General features: G+C 38.5%; 1 long non-coding RNA gene across 4 annotated transcripts in view; it reads right to left on the reverse strand.

Annotated features, from left to right (window-relative positions):
• The window catches only part of LOC146439293 (uncharacterized), a 32,430-nt gene extending 14,682 nt beyond the window's left edge, over positions 1–17,748 (reverse strand). The window contains exons 1-4 of one of the 4 annotated variants that reach the window (XR_014850734.1): positions 17,215–17,738; positions 16,398–16,510; positions 11,727–11,781; positions 1,989–2,090 (exon numbers count right to left, since the gene is read on the reverse strand). This is a non-coding gene — a long non-coding RNA (uncharacterized LOC146439293). Of the gene's footprint in view, positions 1–1,988; positions 2,091–11,726; positions 15,197–16,397; positions 16,511–17,214 lie in introns of all 4 variants that reach the window. The other 3 variants (XR_014850736.1, XR_014850735.1, XR_014850733.1) reach the window with 3 other exon arrangements.
• Between the last annotated feature and the right edge of the window lie 2,987 nt (positions 17,749–20,735).

Consider the following 20,735-nt stretch of genomic DNA (forward strand, 5'->3'; position numbering starts at 1 on the left):
TGGTTATTATTTTTATAATTAGCATACAATAAACAAGAACAGTATTTGTTATTATCATTAAGAAACTGATGGGCTAGCACATTTTTCTTGTTTGTGAGCATGATCAGTAAGAGAGCACAAAATAAAAACAACGGTATCACTTCAGAAAAGTGAGCTGGTTTCTCAGTAGGCATAGAGGAGAACAGAGAGGGCTCTATGGTTTGATTTCATCTCACCAAAAGCCTGGAGTTCTGTGGATTTTATATGGCCAGAGCTCGGCAGAACAGAGCTTTGTCTTGATAACTCAAAATGACTAGATCATGCCTGGTAGCTAGTCCTGGAAACCTGACCCTTGTCACAGGCTGACTACATCAATTTGCAGTAGATTGATGATGTAGAGACTGAGGGTGCCCCAGGGGAGACCTAAGAAAGGCCTGAGAAACATTGTATTGTTAATCCATACCCCTCATTAGCTTCTGCTGTGCTGGTTTTCAACTAGCTGGCAAGGCTGGAGGAGCTGGAGGGAGAATGTGGCGTTGTCTGGCATTTGTTGTTGGTTGCCTTTTGAATGAAAGGATATTTTAAAATACCTTTTCTGCAAAATTTAATGCATCAAAACTGGCAGGATTCTTTATTTTTCTCTCTACCCCTCTTGTCAACTGCCTGGAATTCCTTGATTTTCTTTGTATATTGATTTAGCGCTCTCCCCTCAGCAGCGCAAGCTTTATCTCTTCCCAATAAGTCTCTCTATATCCTTTCCCAAGTAGTGGCAGGCAAATTATGTACGCTGTAATCAATTTACATTTCACTATCATTCGCAAGCTCTGGTGCTGCTGCTGCCCATAGAGACTGCAGCCTTGCCTTCAGGGTTTCTTCATGTACTTCAGGACGTGTTGCTTAACCATTTCTGCTCAGTGCGCTGCAAGGTTTTCATTTGAAGGAGGCTATCGTTTCAAACGCGGTTTCCATCAAACAGTAACATCTTTGTCAAACTTCAACAGAATTAACCTTAACTGCCAAGGAAGTTTTGACTGCCATCATAAAAATGTTTGATTAGTGTTAATAATTTATTAAATTGGTTTGTCCTGACACTGCCAACATGTTGGAAATCTCTCAACCATTAAAACATTAACAGAGGCTGTAATACAATGCTCCTTCTGTTCCATGTTTTATTTCAAGACCACATTCTTATGAGCCTGGTTCTGTGGTGTTTCAATATGCTCTCATTAGGATTGCATTAAAAGATGAAATATGACAAATATTAAAAAGCGTGGGAATATGGAGTAAAGCATGGTGGGTGTACTTTTGTGGGCAACTCTGCTGCGATTAAATTTTTGCAAAGCAAGCCTGTTTTTGCAATATGGGGAAATAAAATTGCCAGGCAAGTATTTCACTGAAACAGACCCAATCCATTTGATTACTTCATCCAACCTCCTAAAATACATAAGCTTAGTTAGAATTTCTACTAAAATGGGAAAAGTGATATTGGGCTTGCTTATACTGAAGTATGCTGTTCAATTATAGAAGAAACAAAAGCCTATTTGAGAAAAGTATTAACACCTTGAGAATATATTGATCAATTTTTTATTTGATAATTTTACAGTTTACATCTGCGCTTGAATTGCTGGTGGTAGGAGCTCTCCTGTGTTCCACCAGAAACACCTGCTTTGGCTCACACAGCCTCAGGAATTGCATGTAACGTATTCCATATAAAATGCCATTTAAACAATAACAAGCGTTTGGTTTAGGTTCCAAATGGATAGAAGATAATTGAAATGGAGGCTCTATTCATCCTTTGCAATTTGCTGATAATATCAGTGAAAGTAAGTAAGAAATTTTTTTTTTCCCCCTCTGCTTGGTAGCCATGTAGGAGCTCCAATATAGTCTCAAATGTGTAGACTGATGTTGCACATTGCATAAGTTAAGCACAGATGTTAACAAGTGAAAGGAAAACCTTACTTTCTACATCCCAGTTAGGAATATATACTGAGAATAGTTACAGTACCTACCTTTGAAATTTACTCCAAGGTTTTTAAACTTGGGGATTGAACTGTTTTATAATTATTCATAACAGCTGGTCTGGTCCCTCTCAACTCTTCTCTTTTTGGTACCTGAAAAGTTACAATGGGCACTTTAGTGAAAGGTGTATTTAATTTTATGAGAGGAAGTAATCTAACCTAGTCATACCTGTGTGCTTTAAACTCCATGGGTTTTCAAATTATGAGAAAATCCTTTAGGCAAGACTTGCTGGTTTCTAGGCACTCAGCAGTGTGGAGTAAAGTTCTGAAATAATTGACCTTGAGTCAGGGGACTGATTTACAGTGAGGTCTATTAGAATACAATTTGGCCCTTCTCTCATTTAGTTTCCACTTATTTCTTCTTTCTGTTATGAGCAGAGCAACTTTATGGAAATGATTACCATAGATCAGCCTTTTGCAGATTTCTAAACTTAAGAACATGGTTCTTAATAAACAAACAACATTGTAAATGCTAATTTGTTCTAGGATGTACTATGTTTTGTAAGATGTTGGCAAGAACTTTGCAGCAAGAGAACATGAAAATGTAGAAAATAATCAATTGTTTCAACATCAGAAAGCCATAATCCATCAATACGATAAATTCCCAAAAAATGTGTCAAATACATGAATGGGGAATAGACTGAGTGCAAACATTAAAATTGTGTCTCTGCAACTTTCAGGAGTAGACTTACACTTGTTATTTTTTTATGCTGTTGTTTGTCTTTGTAATTGTTTCCTAATTATTTGCTGTGTTAATAATGAAAATTGTTGAATGTTCTGAAACCTCAAGGGTTCTACATTTATTAATTACAACACAAAGATAAGAGGAGCAACTGACTACTGTGTGACGTGAGATATTTTAATGTGAGGCTTTCAATGGCTCCAGATCTTGGCTAGAGTGTGATAAACTAAGATAAGAATTTTTAAAAAGTGCCAAGAAATTTCCATCTTATTAAGAGCATCCTCAGTTCCTCCTGACAACATGTTTGCTATGTGTAAATGATCTGTGAGTTTTCTCAGATTGTGAACCAAAGGTTGTATTTTTCCTGCATAGAAAAGTTCTGATGTTCATGGTTAAAGCATTTTATTCGCGGTTAATACATTTCCACATTTTTTCCCTAAGTAAGGAGGGTTTGAAAATTTTGAATTAAGTCCATAAACTAATTATTTTCCATTCCAATGTTGTTTCTTTTGTAATAGAACTCCTGACTCAGTGGTTTTGTAAATGGCCTGAAGTTACATGACCCTGATTGTGGTCTAATGAGGGCTGGAGGGTGCCTCTTAGATGATGCTGGAAAATTAAAGGGACCTTTTTCCTCTAGCTTTTCAAACTGATTATTCTCTGATTTTACATGAGAACAATCCTTACATATACGTTGGAGCCCTTTTCATTCAATGCCACTCTTCCTGTCCCCAACTTTGATGTAGTGCCCATGCTTACAAAAAGGCTGTGTTGGAGGAACAGTGGTCGATAGATCCCATCGTGGTCCTAGCAGTTAAACAGTGAGTTCAGATGTGGTAGTGTGAATGAACTGAGATTCAACAGAGGAAGAGATTCTCTGTTCTGCTGGAAACAAAGCCATGCTTTTCATCTCCAGTTATTTGTATCCATCTTCTATCCATATTTCCATTAGTTAAAGACAGTGCAGTTAGTGAACAAGGGGCCCACAAACACCTCTGACCCACTTCTCTGCTTATGTGCTGTGACTCGATGCTTGAGTTGATATTGCCTATTTCCTGTATCTCTGGTGGTAATTTGTGTGCCTTTGGTGACTTTGCTTACCCTTCTGCTGTACTGGCTAATTCCATGGAAACTCTCTAAAATAAGGTCTAAGCAAAATGAGTAGTTTGCTTTTTTCACTGTCTTTCACCGAGAGCTACAATATGTGTTAACACTTCTGACCAGCCACAGACCCAACAAAAGGAGCTGTTGGCCAAATATCTGCTTGTTCAAAGCACTAGTGTGTTACAATACTACTTCCTTATCGTTAACTTTGTCCAGCATTGCCCTGGAAAATTAGAAAGGCTAGTTTCAAGTTCTGCAGCTGAGACGTGTAATCTCCAGATCGCTGCAACAGAGTAAGTCCTGTCAGTAACCCTGTGTGTAGTTCTGACACAGTTTCCTCTAGAGGAGGGATTCTTCAGTTATTAGATTAATGAATGTGCACTGTATAGTTATTGAAAATATTTGTCTGACACTGAAGTCCAAGGGTATATTGGATGAAAAAAAACCAGCCCCAGAAAAACCCAAACAAACCAGCCCTTAGAAATGCAAACAGGAGATGAAATTTGACTAACTCAAAGCTAGCTAAATTTTTAACTGTTAGCTTGCCTCATTGTGAAATATAGAAAAACAGTAGGCAGAAAAATTCAATATAGAAACCTCAATCCTGCACAAGACAAAGCAAGAGCATGTGAAGGATAGGATGGCTCAAGACTGCTTATGAAGTGTTGAACAAATAACAACATAGAATTAAAAATATCAGCAAGGACAGCCTATACTTAAATAATAAATCAGTAATGAAAATCAATCTTAGAGAAGATTTATTTCAAAGACCATTTTAAAAATTAGAACAGCAGACAACAGGAGAGGCAATGACATCTGAAAATAAGAAAGTCAGGCTGGAGAATTAAGATATAGGAACGAGGCAACATCAAGTATATATCTCATTGTTTGTGGCAAGTAAAAGCTCTGCTTATTGGGTTGTGGTTCTTGTTTTGTTTTCTAGTGCAGTAAGGCTGTGTATTCCAACCTGTTGTAAGTCTGGATTCATATGTTTTCTTACCTCTCTAGGTTTATGCCTTTCTAGATGAGAATTTGACTGCATGATCAGTACAAAGTCATCAGACAAGGTGGTTGTCAATTAATAACAATGTCTGTATAAGTCACTGGTCCCTTGCCACTTAGGAGTTTAACATTTCTAAATGCAAATATTGGATGTTTTATTATTCACAAAGCCTTCAAGTTGTTTGGGTCAGCTTTTTGTGGTTTTGTGTTGCCTTTTTTTTCTTGTTTCTACCCGCCCTCATTAATAAGTTTTACATCAAGAGCTAGAAAGGAAAAATAGAAATGTAGCTGCTGAGTATTTTCTTACCCACATCCAAGTAAATTCCTCAGAGAGTACTGTCTTTCTTTTAAACTGATTCAACTTTTCCTTGCAAATGGAGGCAGAAAGAGGCAGACAAGAACCACAATTTTACCCTGTTTCTGTAAAAGGCGTTCATGCCGACAGCTGGTGTGGTGCAGTCTTGTGTTACATGAGCACATCATGTGCAGAGTTCAGGAATGAAAGCTGTTCCACAAATAGTCAATATTTAGCTATGATTATTTAAGTTGCACTGGTATTACATGGGCATCTTTAACAGGAAAGAATGAACTTTGTCCTTTTTTGTAAAGATGTTATCTTTATTAGAAGATCCTTCAGAGTTGTGGTGCATCTGTGCACCTGTTCTTTATATGCAGCTGCATTTTACCTGTTAGAATGCTTTGTAGCATAATAACTTTGTTGCAGCAAATAATTTTGTTCTTTGTTTTGGTTTGTTGTTTGTTGTTTGTTGTTTGTTTTTTCATTTTTTAAAAATTTTCATTATTAATTTACAGCCTTTTCTTCCTCCCCTTTACCCCAGCTCACAACTGTGAATCACTTCCTGGTGCCCCAGCTAAAGGAAGTTTCTTCAGAGATCAGGTGATTTATGCATTTCTTTCTGGTATAATAAAGATAGGGAGCCTTTCAGCATAATTATTTAACTAGCCAAATATTTATTTTAGATATGTTATAGGTTGTATTGCTCTGTGGCACATTAGACAAAGTCTATATTGTGAGAGCAGCTAGAACCTGGCGGCTACTTTCATCCCAACCCCAGCCAGACTTTATCAAAAAGCTCTCCAGGGAGGTGAGACTTATCACTCCCATGGGAAATGACAGAAAACTTTTTTTATGATTGCTCTGGCAGGAGTCTAGTGGAGGGTGGATTTTTACTGGTACATGTGTTGACAGCACTGCATCCTGCGTCCTTTCTGGAGCAGCTGATTGCCCTAGAGAGCACTCACTGCATTGACTCTGTTACAGACCCCGAGGTGGCTGCTTTGCCTCACTTTTGTATTATGGTATTGTGTTACTTAGAGGAAAATAATTCTTAGTAAGCAGTGAGGTTGCAGCCACCTCCTCTCTGCTGGTGGAGCAGGAGCCCAAGGGCAGGAGCCGGTCTGTGGGCTGGACAGAGCAGCCCATGGAGGAAGGTTCCTGCAGCTTCCCCTGCTGCTCCTGTCTGTCTGTCTTGAAAAGACTCAGTGGTGGAAACTTGAAGGCACAGGTCTTCTCCCACACAGACCTTGTCCTTTAAGTGGAAAGGCCCCTGCCCTGCAAACTTTGGAGCACCACAGCTATCTTAACCTACACTCATGGTGTATTTGAATTGATAGATCCTTGTGTTTCAGAGCACTTTGGAAAAAAGATGAGACTTTCTCTCTTGGGTTGCAAGGTGCGAGTGGGAAAACAGACTTGCTGCAGAATTATTGGGCAAGGGAGAGAAGCGGGCATGAAGCCTCTGTCTCCTGACCTTTGTGGTGCTTTCAGTAGTATCCCAACCCAATAAAAATTATACAGCTGTTCACATTGGTTTTGCCTAAGTTGCTTAAAGTTATGTAAAGCAAGTACATAAATACTTTTTTTCCACATGTTGTCACCACAGACATGAAATTATAACCCAATTATTAATACTGCTAAAAATGAAACATGATACCATTTTGCAAGAGAATTTTCCTCCTCTGGCAAAAAGTCAAAAAGTGGGTGAAGGGCGGGAAAAGGATTAGAGGGTGGGGGTGGTAAAATGTATTTTAACAGAAGAAAGCATGCAGAGTTATAGTCTCATAGCAAGAAATAAACATTGTAATCATAAACAAATGTAACATTGAGAACAGAAGACAGTGATTTTATTGTATTGACATAGGATGCTTGGGCAACAATGGAGGACTTGTTCTCTTGTATTCGTCAGGACACACTGGCAGGAGGGCTCATTCTGTGGCCATTGCTTCCAGATAGCAAGAGCCATCACCCTCCAAGAGTCATCAGTTTTCCAATTAAGCCAAATCAATAGTATAGTTGCAAGGGAGTACTTGCTCCTTTTCTTTCTTTCTCTTTCTGTTCACCATATGTTAGCCATAATTTTTTTTTTCTTTTTGATAACTTGACCGCTGGTGAGTTCATAGTGTAATAGGACAGAACTCCTTTCCTGTGGGATTTTCAGCCTTGTGTATTTAGAAAGGGAAAGAGGGCAAAAAGGGGATAACATTTTCTTTTTTGTGGGAGATGAGCGAGACAGAGAAAAACTAAATATCTGGGCCAAGGTCCTTTAGGGTTTTCATGCAGAACTGGTTATTAGAGCAAAAACTCCAAGTCCAGTGCAGTGTCTATTTAATGTGTGGTTTGTATGTTCTTTAGGAGTGTCTTCTACCTCTTCACTTGTTTGTTTAGAATCCAGACTAATTCTAAACAAAACCCTTGTTTTGTTGAGATAAGATTGCAGATGCTGGATACAAATGTAACATGAAGCTCAGATCCTGTTTGGGTTTTCTGTTTGTTTGCTTGTTTTTAGTTCTGACACTAGGAAGCTTTTAGGGATGTTAAAAACAAAAGTAAACATACAGACAGAAAAATAAAGCCGACTCAGGGTTGTTATATTCTAGTGCAAGCGTAACGAGAGGGTGTCTCTGTTCTGTCAGCACAAGGTAAAAAAACAAGACCTGCACGTTTCTTTTCTTGTAAAGCGTTGGAGGAAGTGCTCATGAAGGAGCACCTCCCATTTGAGAAAATATAACCACAGAAAGTTTTTGTCCATTGACAGAATGCTCAACACATTCTGGGGCATATCTGCCATCCAATAATCCTTCTCAATAACCTGCTGGTATATGAAGCCAGAGAGCAGCATCTAGAAGTTGTTGCTTTCTTGTTGATGCAGTTAAGATCAGGCCCTGTTTCTTGTGAGGCACTTTTCAAAGAGATCAGCCTTGCAGCAGCTTTCTCTGTCAGGGAATAACTCAGCCTCAGAGGCTGCCTGGTCCAACAGGCATGTTTAGAGCAGATCCAACTTTGAAATTAGATCCAGCTACAAAGATAATTTGGGCCAACAGGGCTGTGTTGGGTTTTAAACACCTGCAAGAACGGAGACTCCATGTCCCCCCTGCACACCTGTTCCAGTCTGTAACCTCTCTCATGATGGAAAAAAATTCCTAATATCTAATTGGAATTTCCTAGGTTGCAACCTGTGTTTATTGCCTCTTTCCTGTGCACCTCCAGAAGTTTGGCTGTATCTTCTTTAGAAGCACGTTTTATATAGATGAACAAACACATAAGATCTCATTTCAGCTTCTCTTCTCGAAGCTGGACAAATCCAGTTTTCTCAGTCTCTCACCTTATGCTCCAAATACCACCAAGTCAGCAGACTGGTCCCTCTATCCAAAGCAAAATCTCAAATTAATTTGCAGCAGATACGTTTCAGCTTTCAAGACATCAGTGAAGGCCAGACATGTGGGGTAAGTTATTTCCACGTTTGAAGGGAAATGTGTTGGCACAGACACAAGATACCTTGTTGCTAATGTAACTTTTGGCAGGTATGTTCACTCAGACAAGTTTGTTAGATGCCAAAAGCAAAGCACAGTGTAACCTATATTTCTCACATGTGGCCTCACAAGCAGCCCTGTGTTCAAACTTCCAGTCAGCCTTGGTTTTTCTCCTGCCATATGGCAATGCATAGCTGAGAAGAAAATTGGGTGAACTATTTGGAAAATAGCAAAAGAAATAATTTTTGAGTACTCCTGTAAGTTCTGACTATAATTTCAATTTAGTTGTATGAATGCCCAGAAGTATTCCCTTTATTCCAAAATATTCAAAAATGTATGAAAAAAGTGTATGCATGGTTTGAATTAGTTTGCAGTCTGATTCTTCACGGATTTTCTAGATTAAATTGATTTCGGCTTATAAAAATCCTTTCTGGACCTTGTCTGTCACCAACTGTTATCTCCTTTGCTCCATTCTAACCTGTCTTCATTGTAAACAAGGTTTCAAAGACATTGTGATGATAGAGTGAATGTCCAAACAGAGAAAACAAGACCAAATTGTGTAGGAAGTTTACCTTGTGGGTGTTTTTAGGTGAATATTTTTTTCCCTCACAGTGTCAAATGGGCCTTTACTTGAATGAATTTAATTATTGTAAAAAGTTTTCTTCCTCTAGGCCCTGGTGGCTGTCTTGGTTATCTTTCTCTCATTGCTACTTTCATGCCAGGCGGTGTTGGGAAGTGCTTTCTCGGGAAATGTGCTGACATAACACCTTCCTAAATGTGACTGGCTGGTTTTTTGTGTTCAGTGCACACATCTCTGAAGCTATGCTGGCCAACAGACTGTCATTACTATATCTATATAGTTTCTCCAAACTCACTTCTGCCCTATTAGCAATTGCTATTAACACAGTTGCTTAAAATTGCTATTAGGGAAAGGAAGATCATGGGTTTCTCTTGCTGGTTATCTTGGCACCTGTGATTTGTTTTCCCTCAAGTGTATACTTCAAAGCAATTTTTTTAACTTTTACTTCGAAGTTTGTCTTCTAGTTTTGGACTTATTGAATTTTTTGAGAGCTTTTTCACCTTATATCCCATTATTTCCATACTGCTCAAGACTCCTAGAGGACAGGATCAGGTCAGGAATCTGCTTGCAGTATCTCAGTATCTGATTACTATCTGCACACTTTTTGCCTTTCCTTTTCCATTGTAAAATCATTCATTAAAAAAAAAATATTCGCAGTACAAATACTTCAAGTATACTTCAGATACCCATTCCTCCGCAGGAATTGTTTCAGCAGTGAATCACCAACAGGTGTTCTTTCATCAGTTGTGAACATACTCTGTGATATTTACACTTAAACTAATTATTTCGTTATTTTTATAAAGTTATGTAATACTTTATAATATAATATATTTAATATATGTAATATATTTATAAAGTTATGTAATAACTTTATAAAAATTACATGTCAAAATTCTTATTCAAACCAAGATACATATACTGCTCTCCTGTTACCTACTTAACCTATTAATCCATCAAAGACAGAAATTGAGCTGACTTGTCATGTTATTTTTTAGCTTTTTTATCACTGTTATATTCCAGTGATTGAGAGTTGTTTGCTTTATCATTTGCTCTAGAACCTTTCCAGGACTTCAGTGGATTTTGATTTGTGATCCCTTCTTCCTGATCCTGAATTGTGATTCCTTCTTCCTCTTCTTCTTGTTCCTATCCTCTGTGTACTTTCAAAGGTGATTTCCTATGGTTTAAAGACCACTTTGATTAGTTCCTGAATTGGTCAAGACCAGATTTCATGACACCTTGCTTATTTGGAGATATCTGTCTTGTCTAAATAATCTTTCTTCTCTCCCCTGGTCAGCATCTTTTTCTTTTGATATCTACAGAGATAAAAAAGTGGGGTTTTTTTAATAAGAATTGATTCCTCTAGCTATTTTGCAGGTCTAAAATGCAGACTATGAAACAAGGAGTTGTTATTGCTCTAAAAATGGTGGTATTTATCCTATTTTTAGAAGAATTGCTGCAGTGACTTGCCTGATACTTCAAAGCCAGTCAATGGTAAAGCAATAGCACCTGGAAGTTTTTGACTTTATGATATTCAACACTCAGACTCTTCACTGTGGGTCAGAATTCAGATGTGCTGAGCTCTGTGCAAGGAATATGCTCCCGTCCCAGAGCAAGTCATGGGGAAAAATATATGACAAGAGGCAGGCAGTGTGGGTAAGCAAACAGGAACACTGCAGGGAAACCTGCAAGACAACAATAGTTTGTAAGATAAGCACACCAAAAAAAAAACCCAAAAAAACTTGGCCTTAAATTCTGCTCTCAACAGTTCCTAAAAGAACATTTCTGAGAGCGTGCAAGATCAATGTGTCCTTGGTGATGCTGCCTCTTTTTGAGAGCAACATGAGCAAACTGATGCTGTGGGAACTGCAGTTACTGAATTTGACCAATTGAAATTTCTCTTCAAGCACCCTTACAAATGTCTCAGACTGCCTTTGGCCTCATTGCCCACGATTGACAATGATGGTATCCCATCAGCCCATCAAAGAGAATTAGAAATACAGTATTTTTCTCTCATATTGTGAAAGGACCCAGATGGAAATGCAATGTTGGTAGAGCATCTCCTGTGTCTGCATTGACTTCAGCATTCAAAGTCACAAACAGACCTAGAAGCAAGCTGAGATTGCTCTCTGCATTTCTGCAGGCTATTGTGCTAGTGAAGTGCATTCTTGTATTTTCATCATGCACATTTTGATTCATATTCAGGATTCGCCCATCTAAAAGGAATATATTGAGCTTGTACTCACTCAGTGAATATGAAAAAATCTTATGTTCAGCTTCTGTCATCTCATCTTGTGTGTATTTGAAGCACTCTGACCTGCTTTGGGAGTGTGCAGCATAGATGAATCCAGGGTAAAGGAGAAACCAAACACTTTACCGCTATCTTAATGGGGTAACCACAAAATTTGTCTTCCTTGTAATGGCACTTAAAACTGGCAATTAAAAAAATCTTTATAGAGTTGGTGGAGGGAGGTTTGTTGTTTGTTTGATTGGATGGTTTGGTTTGGTTTAGCTTTTTTTTTCCAATTTTTCATATACATAAGTAAATTTAAGAATATATGAGCTGCATTTGAGGAACCATCCTCCATCTTACCTTTTAAAATTCCACAGTGTGTGTGAGGACATGGGAAGTAGCCGTATCTGTAGATCTGTTTGAATTGAGGAGAAAGAGCTAAGATGGTGAGGACTTCTAGTGAAAAGACTGGCTGAGTTATTGCTATGAAGACAGATTGAAATATCTGAATATACAGTTACTCATTATTTTAGGGGTGTGTCTCTACAGGCTAGTGATGTCTAGCATGGATGTGCGTAGCTTATTACATTGTGCTGTAAACTTTCCAACATATGAAAATCTGGAGGGTAGCTCACAGAGAAGTTAATGGTCTACATGTTGATTGGTTTCCAGAGTAAAATCTTGGATTACATGATTCAAAGCAGAGTTCACACTTTAAAGAAACTCTCACTTACACAAATATATGGAAAATGTAGTTCCTAGACAAGATAGTAGAAACATTGTGCATTTATATTAGGGGATGTTTCAATGTTGTGGGTGCTACACACTTGGTTTATGTAGTACACTTTTACCTTCTAGTTCTGTGAAACTTTTATATTATCTGTGGATCAGTTGGATTTCAAATTGATTGTGAAATTTTCACACCATGAAAACAGGCAAAGATTTGACACAAGGGCTTCTGTATGTTGTGCACCTCTTTTTAGACACCAACACTACTGATCTGCTGACATCAGAGGATTTCCAGAGTGCTACCCAAGCCTGCAATTTAAATGTGTAGAATGTATATTGTGTGCACTAGAAGCCCCATCTTGGGAACTTGTATACCATAGCGTTTGGCAGCACAGTCTTTGTGTTTGATCACTTGAGATAGACAATTTGATTTGTAACAATTGCCAGCCTGGCTGTCCGTCTCTTAAACCAAACCTGCAGATTGATGCCTTCAGCCCTGAAGTTCCCTACTGTGTGTGAAGGCTGTGACACTGCATATGCACATGACCAACCTTACTCACCTGAACTATCCAATTTAGATATTCACATACGAGGCTGTGGTGCTGTACCCTAAATGATCAAAGTAATCCAAATCCCAAATTCCTACTTTTCTTCAAGCGTGCACATAAATCCATAACATCCCAAGTTACGGATTAGCTATTGAAAGCAGTTAAGTGTTAGGCTCTGAAACTGATTATCTGATTATACATCTAAAAATCACTTGGGTTAATTAAATAATTTAGTTTCTATTCATATTCCATTGGCTCTTTCTCTCCTTTCATTAATTTCAACCCACAAAAAAACTGACTAAAATCACCCTCAGTGTAAGTGCATGTTCACAGGCTTTGCTCTAATCCCCACAGAGTGTTTGATATTATTTTCAACTCAAACCTGATTAACAGTGTATGTTCTTCATTGAAACCTGAACATTTCTTTATATTACATATTAATAACGTAGATTCTTGTTGTGTGCTGTCATGATCAGAATATTGTTCTGGTCCTTGACTTTGTCCATAATTTCAGGAGGCACCACATTATACTAGATTCCTTTGACAGAAAATAAACCTTATTTTTCTCCTTTTGTCATTCTACTGTATTTGCCCAGGTTTTAAAACTGTGTATGTGTACTGGTTTGAAAGCTCTGTGTGATAGGGAATTGGAACATGGTATTCAAAAGAGAAGTGTCGTTTTCAAAATTACTAGTGATGATGCCCTCAGTAAAGGGCACAGGAGTTGAACAAAAAGATTTTTCAAGATCAGGTATGAGTTCCAGTGATACAGCAGTATTGGGATTGTGACTGCTGCCAATAGCTCTGCTCCTGTCACAAGAACAATTTTTCCAGCTCAACACAAGGCATAAACACATATTTAAATCATTTTTGCATGTGAGGTGGAAAAAGAGTGTGTGTTGTAGAAGCCCTGCTTTGTCCAAGATGGGTCTGTTACTCACATGATGAAAATTAAATGTTTGCTGAAACGTCTTAGTGAAACAATGTCCAAAACTACAATGGAAAACAAAAAGTCAAAACTTCCAAGCAGAAGTAGATAAGTGTATAAGAATAAAATATGTTTGGAATGGCTGCGGTGCAGCATCTCAGTTATACTCAGGATGCTGCTTGGCCAGCTCAGCCCGCTGGTCACAGGGGTGGATGCCTGTCTTGGAGAGAGTGGCTGCCTGCTTCCCTGGGGCTCAGGGAGTAATCCCAACCTTGGCATTGTTATATCTGTGCTGATGAAGGCACAGGCATGCCAAGATTTTGGTGTGGCCAGAATAAAGTATCTCTAACTGGATTTAAAACTCAAGTACCTCTTACTGTTATCAACTCTCTTCAATGGCCATCTCCTACCATATTAAGGTTCTTCAAATCTGCATAGTTGAAGTGAAGATAGGAGAAGGACCACTTGTGATGGAGGGAGGCTACAGGACAACTTAATTTTAAATGCAGTTGTACGGTAAGAACAATTTTTTCCCCCTTCCTGACGTGTTAGAGACATCACTAGAATTCAGTGTTTTTAGCAAATCATTTATTTAGTTATTTAGATGGAAATGATGTTGGAAGTCTTATTTAACATGAATCATTCTTTGTTGCTAATATTTAACAGGAGGACACTGTTTTGTATTTTATCCTTAACCATTGACACTGAATGGATCTGTCTGGAGTATTAAAAGAGGTTCTGATAAAATGAACATGGATCCCCCATGAAATTTTATTTTCCATATGACATTCTTTCTGACAGATTGATTTTTAGAAACAGCTTGTGGATGGGTATTGATTATGGAACAGAATTATTTAGGATAGCTGAACACAACTGTTAAGGCTACATAATATCCTAGAATATATTTAAAGGCAAGCAAATCATATGTTGAGATTACGAGGGCACAAGGACTGCATGATTTTTATATGGGAGTGAATAGTACTGCTCCAGACAAATGTTGCAAACCCAACTCAGAATTCAGCAAGAGTTTCCACCCTCAGTCATCTGGGGCTGGAGATGATTTTGGAACTCGCTTGGTTAATTCAGACAGAGATAACTTAATGGTTAAAAGTAACTATCCTCTGTTGGAATGCTTCGACATTTGGATATTCACTTGAACACAGTTGGAAAAATCTGAGATGTGCTATTTTCTCTTGGTTAGTGACTTTCAGGTAAAAATAAAAGTAGCTTAGACCACTCTCCCATGTGAGTGTAAAGTCTACAGAGGAAAAAATAGGATAGCAAAATAAAGTAACCTGATTCTATTTGAGGTGTTCCTGAAGCAGTGTGGAAAACTGCTTGAGGGACACCTGGGTTCTCCACTGATCTAGTGACCTCAGGCAAGTTGCATCACCTCTCAGTTCAATTCATGAACCAGAGATAATGCTCAAGGCCTCCTTTTGTCACATGCTTTCAGATCTGTTGATGAAAGGCGCTTCACAGAAATAATAACCTTATTCACAGAGAATTTAATATCTTTTTTTCAAACTTATTTTCCGTGTTAGTGCAACCGGATTCAGGAGTTATGGAACCAGGAAGCCCAATATGTGCTCTAGGGTACTCCAGCTCTCCCAGGGAAACTTGTCCTGAAAAACAGGTATTTTGTAAGTGTCTCTCCCAAATGGATTCTGAATATCTGATATGTTATCTGCTTATTCTGGGTCATACTCTTGCTCTTGGTTGGTTGCCCCTTTTTTTTCTTTCCCTTCCCCCCAAGTCTTCCAGAAATTCAGTCTTTGAACTCTTCATTCCTGTCAAATCTGGCTGACATTGACCTAAAGTTGTTATGCGGGTGGGCTGGGTGCACAGAAGGTCTTGTGTAGCATGATTGTGTAGGTCTCAGATCCTTAGGAAACCAGGGCAAAAGTCATGGCTGCCTTCATTCCCTCTGCTTTGAAAATCATAGAATGGACTTGCCAAAACAGTGTCTCCAAACTTGAAGCTGTCTTTATCCTCAGCAAATGGAATGGAATGCTAGCCAAAAAGTGAAAGAATAAGATTTACAACACAGATGGGACTGTTTTGTGCATGAATATAACCGGTGAGACATCAGTTAAAATCTTCATAATTGCATAATCTCATTCAGTAAAGCTATTTGCTACAGAAGAAATGGGAGAAGTTATACATTGGAGTCCAATTCTGCGCAGCATTGAGCTATCCAGAGAAGACAAAACAATATCTGGTTAGTCTTAGAAGGAGCAGCAGGAAGGAGAGGAATAGTGTGGTTTATTTGTTCCCAGTGATGAAATGAAGCCTTAACACCAAGAAAGAGATAAAGCAGTTATTTTATGGGGCTGAGGTAACCTTTCTAGTGCAAAGGTTGCATGGATTAGGTGGGACCCCCAATATATTCTGTTGAGCAACATGCAAATATCTGTCAGGAATTACATAAGAATACCTGATGACTACAAGGCCACCTGAGCTCCATTTGAACCACCTTTTCCATGATTGTTCTATAAAGTACAGGTTGTCTTGTGAAACACAGATATGCAGTGATGTAAATAAGACCTTTGTGCACTAAGCTGTTAAGGTTTGTCTAGCTAGAGACTGACAGAGCTATAAGTCTGGCTTATGTAAAACAAACATGCTAACAGAAATACTGTCCCAAATGAGTCATTCAGCCCTCAGAGGAGGAAGAGCCAAAGCCATTGGAAATAGACTCAGCTTGCCAACGGCATCAGGACTCAGAAGCACTTTCAGCAGTACTATGAGCGCAACTCGCAGAACGATAGTGTAATAAACACAACATCACACTACTGCCATCCTAAAGGCTACAAACACTTTTACCTCATCTGGGCAGCTCCCAAGCAGAAAGAAGCTTCTCATCCTTGGCTTCAGTCGTGGGTACTGGAAGCTGATGGCATGTGAGATGAAGAAGCATCATCCAGGTCATGCCCACACTAGAGAAAGATAAGGTATTATCCAGAAGGGAAATGAGTTGCTGTTTGTTGTGAACTTGGATGACAGAATTCAACAAGTGCAATTGGATCTGAGGTCCAGATCCCAAACTTTTATTCATTAATCAAGTCCTTATTTAATGTTTCCTGTAGTCAGGTGCTTGCTCAGCCCCATAATAATTTCCTGAGATACTGACAAAAATCACTACCACCCAGAAGTCAGTTGTAATATCTTTGAGCACTGCCCAGTGACACTGGATCTAGTGGTAGAATTTGTGCATAGCGCTGAAATTTTGCTATATAGCAATTCACTGCTGTCTGGGCTTTTTTGTCACCCCTCCACCCCCACCCCTTCATGCTGATATGTACTTTTCCATTTATTTTTACACACAGCTAGGGATTAATATTTAAACTTTAAATTTTACACAAATATATTTGCTTGGAGAGAAAGTCTTTAATTCAGCGATATTACATTTTCAAAAAATCCATCAAAAGGTTTTTATCAGAAAACTGTAAAACAAAAGAAAAGGTTAATAATGTTTTATTACAGCTTCTCTAGTACTTTCTATTTAACTAAGTTTACTGAGAAAAGCCTCTAGTTTTCCAGTCAGCACAAGTACCAGGCTTACAAAAACACTTTTGCTCTACAGACAAACAGCATAAAGAGTTGCTTATGGGGAAATACTAACTTGTCACATTAAACTTACTGAAGCAGGAGAGAAAAGAAGCCCCAACAAATCCACAAATGGTGATGCTTGCAGTCTGCCTTGAACTCACCAAGTATGACGAACAGTGACACTGCTGTCTTAATGTATTGCTGACAGAGCTGCTGTACTCATTAACCTTTGATGAAACAAGATGTCACTTTGTTCACATCAAATGCTCCTTGATGCCAGTGCTCAGAGACTGTTTTTGTTGCTGCTGCAGACATCAGCTATTGTTGAAAACATTCTCTCTCCCTTCCAGCATTTCACTGCCCATGAGGATTTATAGATGCTGATCATTATCAATCTGCAAATGGAGTCTGAAGCCAAGAGTGCGTGTTTAATTTCTGCAGCTTTTAATTATTTTTTTTTATTAAATATCTTTATTTTAAATGTAATTCACCTATATTTAAATGCCCGAAAATGTTAAATTCTTGATGTGCTACAGGATGCTGCCAGGGACTCGAGGACACATTTGAGTGATCCCATCATCTTTTTCTTTGAGGCTACTGGAACTACTAAAGAATTATTTACAGCTTAGAGCTACATACTAGAACCATATTGTACTGGGAAGAGAGGTGTTGAGTTGTGTAACATTCCGGTCAGCATTATGACTAAACAGTGGGGTAGTATGAATTAAGACAGACTGTTCCTAGTTCCTGATTTGTTCTCTGGCCTTTTATCAGCATTGCTTCTATTATCAGCATGAGGAGCCAATCGTGCTGTTCTATGTACAGTAAATATGATGTTGTCTAGCAAGGAAATCCTGACTGACTGTCTCTAATCTGGGAACAATTTTTCTTTAGTCTTTACTTTGCATAATAAGTACATTTATATTGCTTCGAGATAAAGGAAAGCAGAGCAAGAAGGAAAAGGAAAAATTTATATTTCCTTGCTGAATACAGAAATTTTCAGTACTGTGACCCTGAGATCAGAGATGCATGTTCTCACAGTTGCTTTTGTGTGTGTTATTTTAGTGGACAGAGCAGTATTTACAGATGACCTCTAATGACATTCTTTCCACTTTATAGTCCTCAGTATCTTTTTCCTTGCATCAAGGGACTTGGCAGTTTCTGCCTTTGATTTGTTCGATTTATTTTTTCTTTTTTTTCACTATTAAGTCTGCAATCATTACACCTGTCATGCAAATGCAACATCTTGGGAAGCATTTGAAGAGTAAGGATTCTTGTAATTTGCAGTTTTGCAGAATAGGAGTGTCTGATCATAGCTTGATGCTGGAATTCTAGCTAAATTTCATGCCTCTGGTGGTGATGAGCCTTCAAATCTTTATGGAGTAAAATAGCTCTAGAAGAAGTGGTTTTTAAGAAAAATATTTGAATGAAGGAAAGTAAACCAGCAAATTGTTTAGGTCATAGGAGACTTCAGACTCTTGCAGTAAGAGGAGGCAGCAGAGGTGAATGTTAAAGACAGAAAGTGTAAGTGGATGAGATGCAGGCAGAAGTATTTTCATGGGAAATGTAGGAAATATTAATAGTTTGCTAAACACTGAAGTGCATCTGTCCCTTACTGAGTGATGAAAACCCGTGAGATTAACCATCCACACAAGTCCAGCTTTACAAGATGAACACGTGAAATTCACAAAATAGCAAACTTACATGAAAAGTGACCGTGCCACTAAACAGCAACACAAAGGAAAGTGCATCTGAGAATGCTTATGGAATATGATCAAGCATAGCTGATACAGAGTCCTTGAAAGGTGCTGGTAAATACACTCTTTTAAAGACTTTCACCTGTTGCTCTAAATCACTCATACCCCATGGCATGTCTGCCAGCACTGTGACCCCTGGCGCAGAGTGAGGAACATCAAAGGGAGAGGGAGCAGATCAGGTCTCAGGTAGGCGTTGCACCCTTGTTATGGATAAAAGAAGTGACAGTAAGTCATAAAACAGGTGGAATTGGGGTACTGCAAGCCTGATGTGAGTAACCCAACTAATAATTCTCCTCATGCAGAAACACACAGAAGGTGTTTTAGAAGATTTTTTTTATCTCAAAGATGTGAAAATACATGAACTATACATTGCTAGATTATTAAAAGCCCTTCTTGACTTCTGTCTTGTTTCGATTTTTTCAGTCCAAGAAGGATTTACACTCTCTGAAACTCCTTGTAAACCCAAAGGAAAATAAGACTCTTAGTTTAGTTTTTATCAATCAGGTTAATTTTTTGGAGATACATCACTATGCCATACAACATCTCTGCTGCCAGGTTGCTTATGGTGAAGTATTTACTGTCAGGCACAGTTTTCTGCTGAAATGGCTCTTTTCTCTGGAAATATATACATGCTACTTCCCATCTCTAAATGCTCTTCATTTGCTTTTAGGTACAACATGTACAGACTGGTTTTAAAACAGTAGAAATTGCTCCCTGGAAATGAACTGTAGTTAAAGTGGAAGACAAGCTCATTTACAATCAGAGCCAACAAGTCTGCAAACATACACTCCGGATATCCAATATCAGGCCAATTTCAGTAATGTTCACTTGACTATGTCCTGTATAATCTCTAGTTATTGTACCAGAAAAAGTCTGTTATGAATGTTTATCACTTCTAATCATAGAATCCTAACATCAGAATACTTTTTGAACAAGAATAAAAACACTTTCACAAACCCTTTTTGGAGAAAACAATTTGTAGGGTATTTGTCTGAGCTAAGGGAAACTTTAAGAGTTAAACACATTCATAATAATGCTGATAACATGAGTCTCAGGGTTTCCATATGGTCCTAGACATTACTGACTTTGGAGAATGTTATTTGTCGTACTAATACAGGGCCCAAAAGAGTCTGTGCTTTCACAACAGTAACTGTGATTGCAAAACCAGAACCATGCTCAAGCCCTCACTGGAACGAGTATCTGCTCTCTCTGCTAATACACACTTACATCCTGTCTGCCTTACTGACAAAATCCCTGCTGCAGTCCTTTGAACTTTCATACATGAGTGTCTTCAGGGTTAAAATTCTGTACAGCAGAGAGCTGTTGGTGTTTGGGGTTGATTTTTAGTATTTCAGCAATGATTATCTTTTAAAGCTGGTAATTATTTTAATCTTTTTAAGGTTTACTTTGGTTGGTTGCTGTTTACTTTTCTGATGGTAAAGGGGAGAAGAGGGGAAAGTTTTGTCATCTCCTCTGAGTGGCCAGAGCCTGTCTGTGACCTTCTTTGAGAAGTGATTTCAATGAGCCAGAAATGCTTTCTCTAGTGTTTCTGTGTGCTTTCTCCCAGATTCTGCCATCCAGTGTGTATCACAGGAGTTCAGGTTTCATAGTGCCCTTGAGCAGAGTGTGTTTCTAAGATAAACAGCAGCCCGATGGTTGCACTGAAATGCAACACTGCATAGTCCCACTGACATGAGGAAGCTGGATCAATGCCAGTGGAATGAGGGCCTGGTGGAGATGTGGTGGTGTCTGCTGGGAGAGAGGGAGAAAGGGCATTTTCTGGAAGCTGGAAATGTGTGATATTCACATTCAGCTCCAGAGAGTGAATTATGGTAATCAACAGTTATTTAGCTTA

This window comes from Lichenostomus cassidix, chromosome 3 (genome assembly GCF_008360975.1).
Source record: "Lichenostomus cassidix isolate B80296 chromosome 3, HeHo_3.0, whole genome shotgun sequence".
NCBI classification, from domain to species: Eukaryota; Metazoa; Chordata; class Aves; order Passeriformes; family Meliphagidae; genus Lichenostomus; species Lichenostomus cassidix.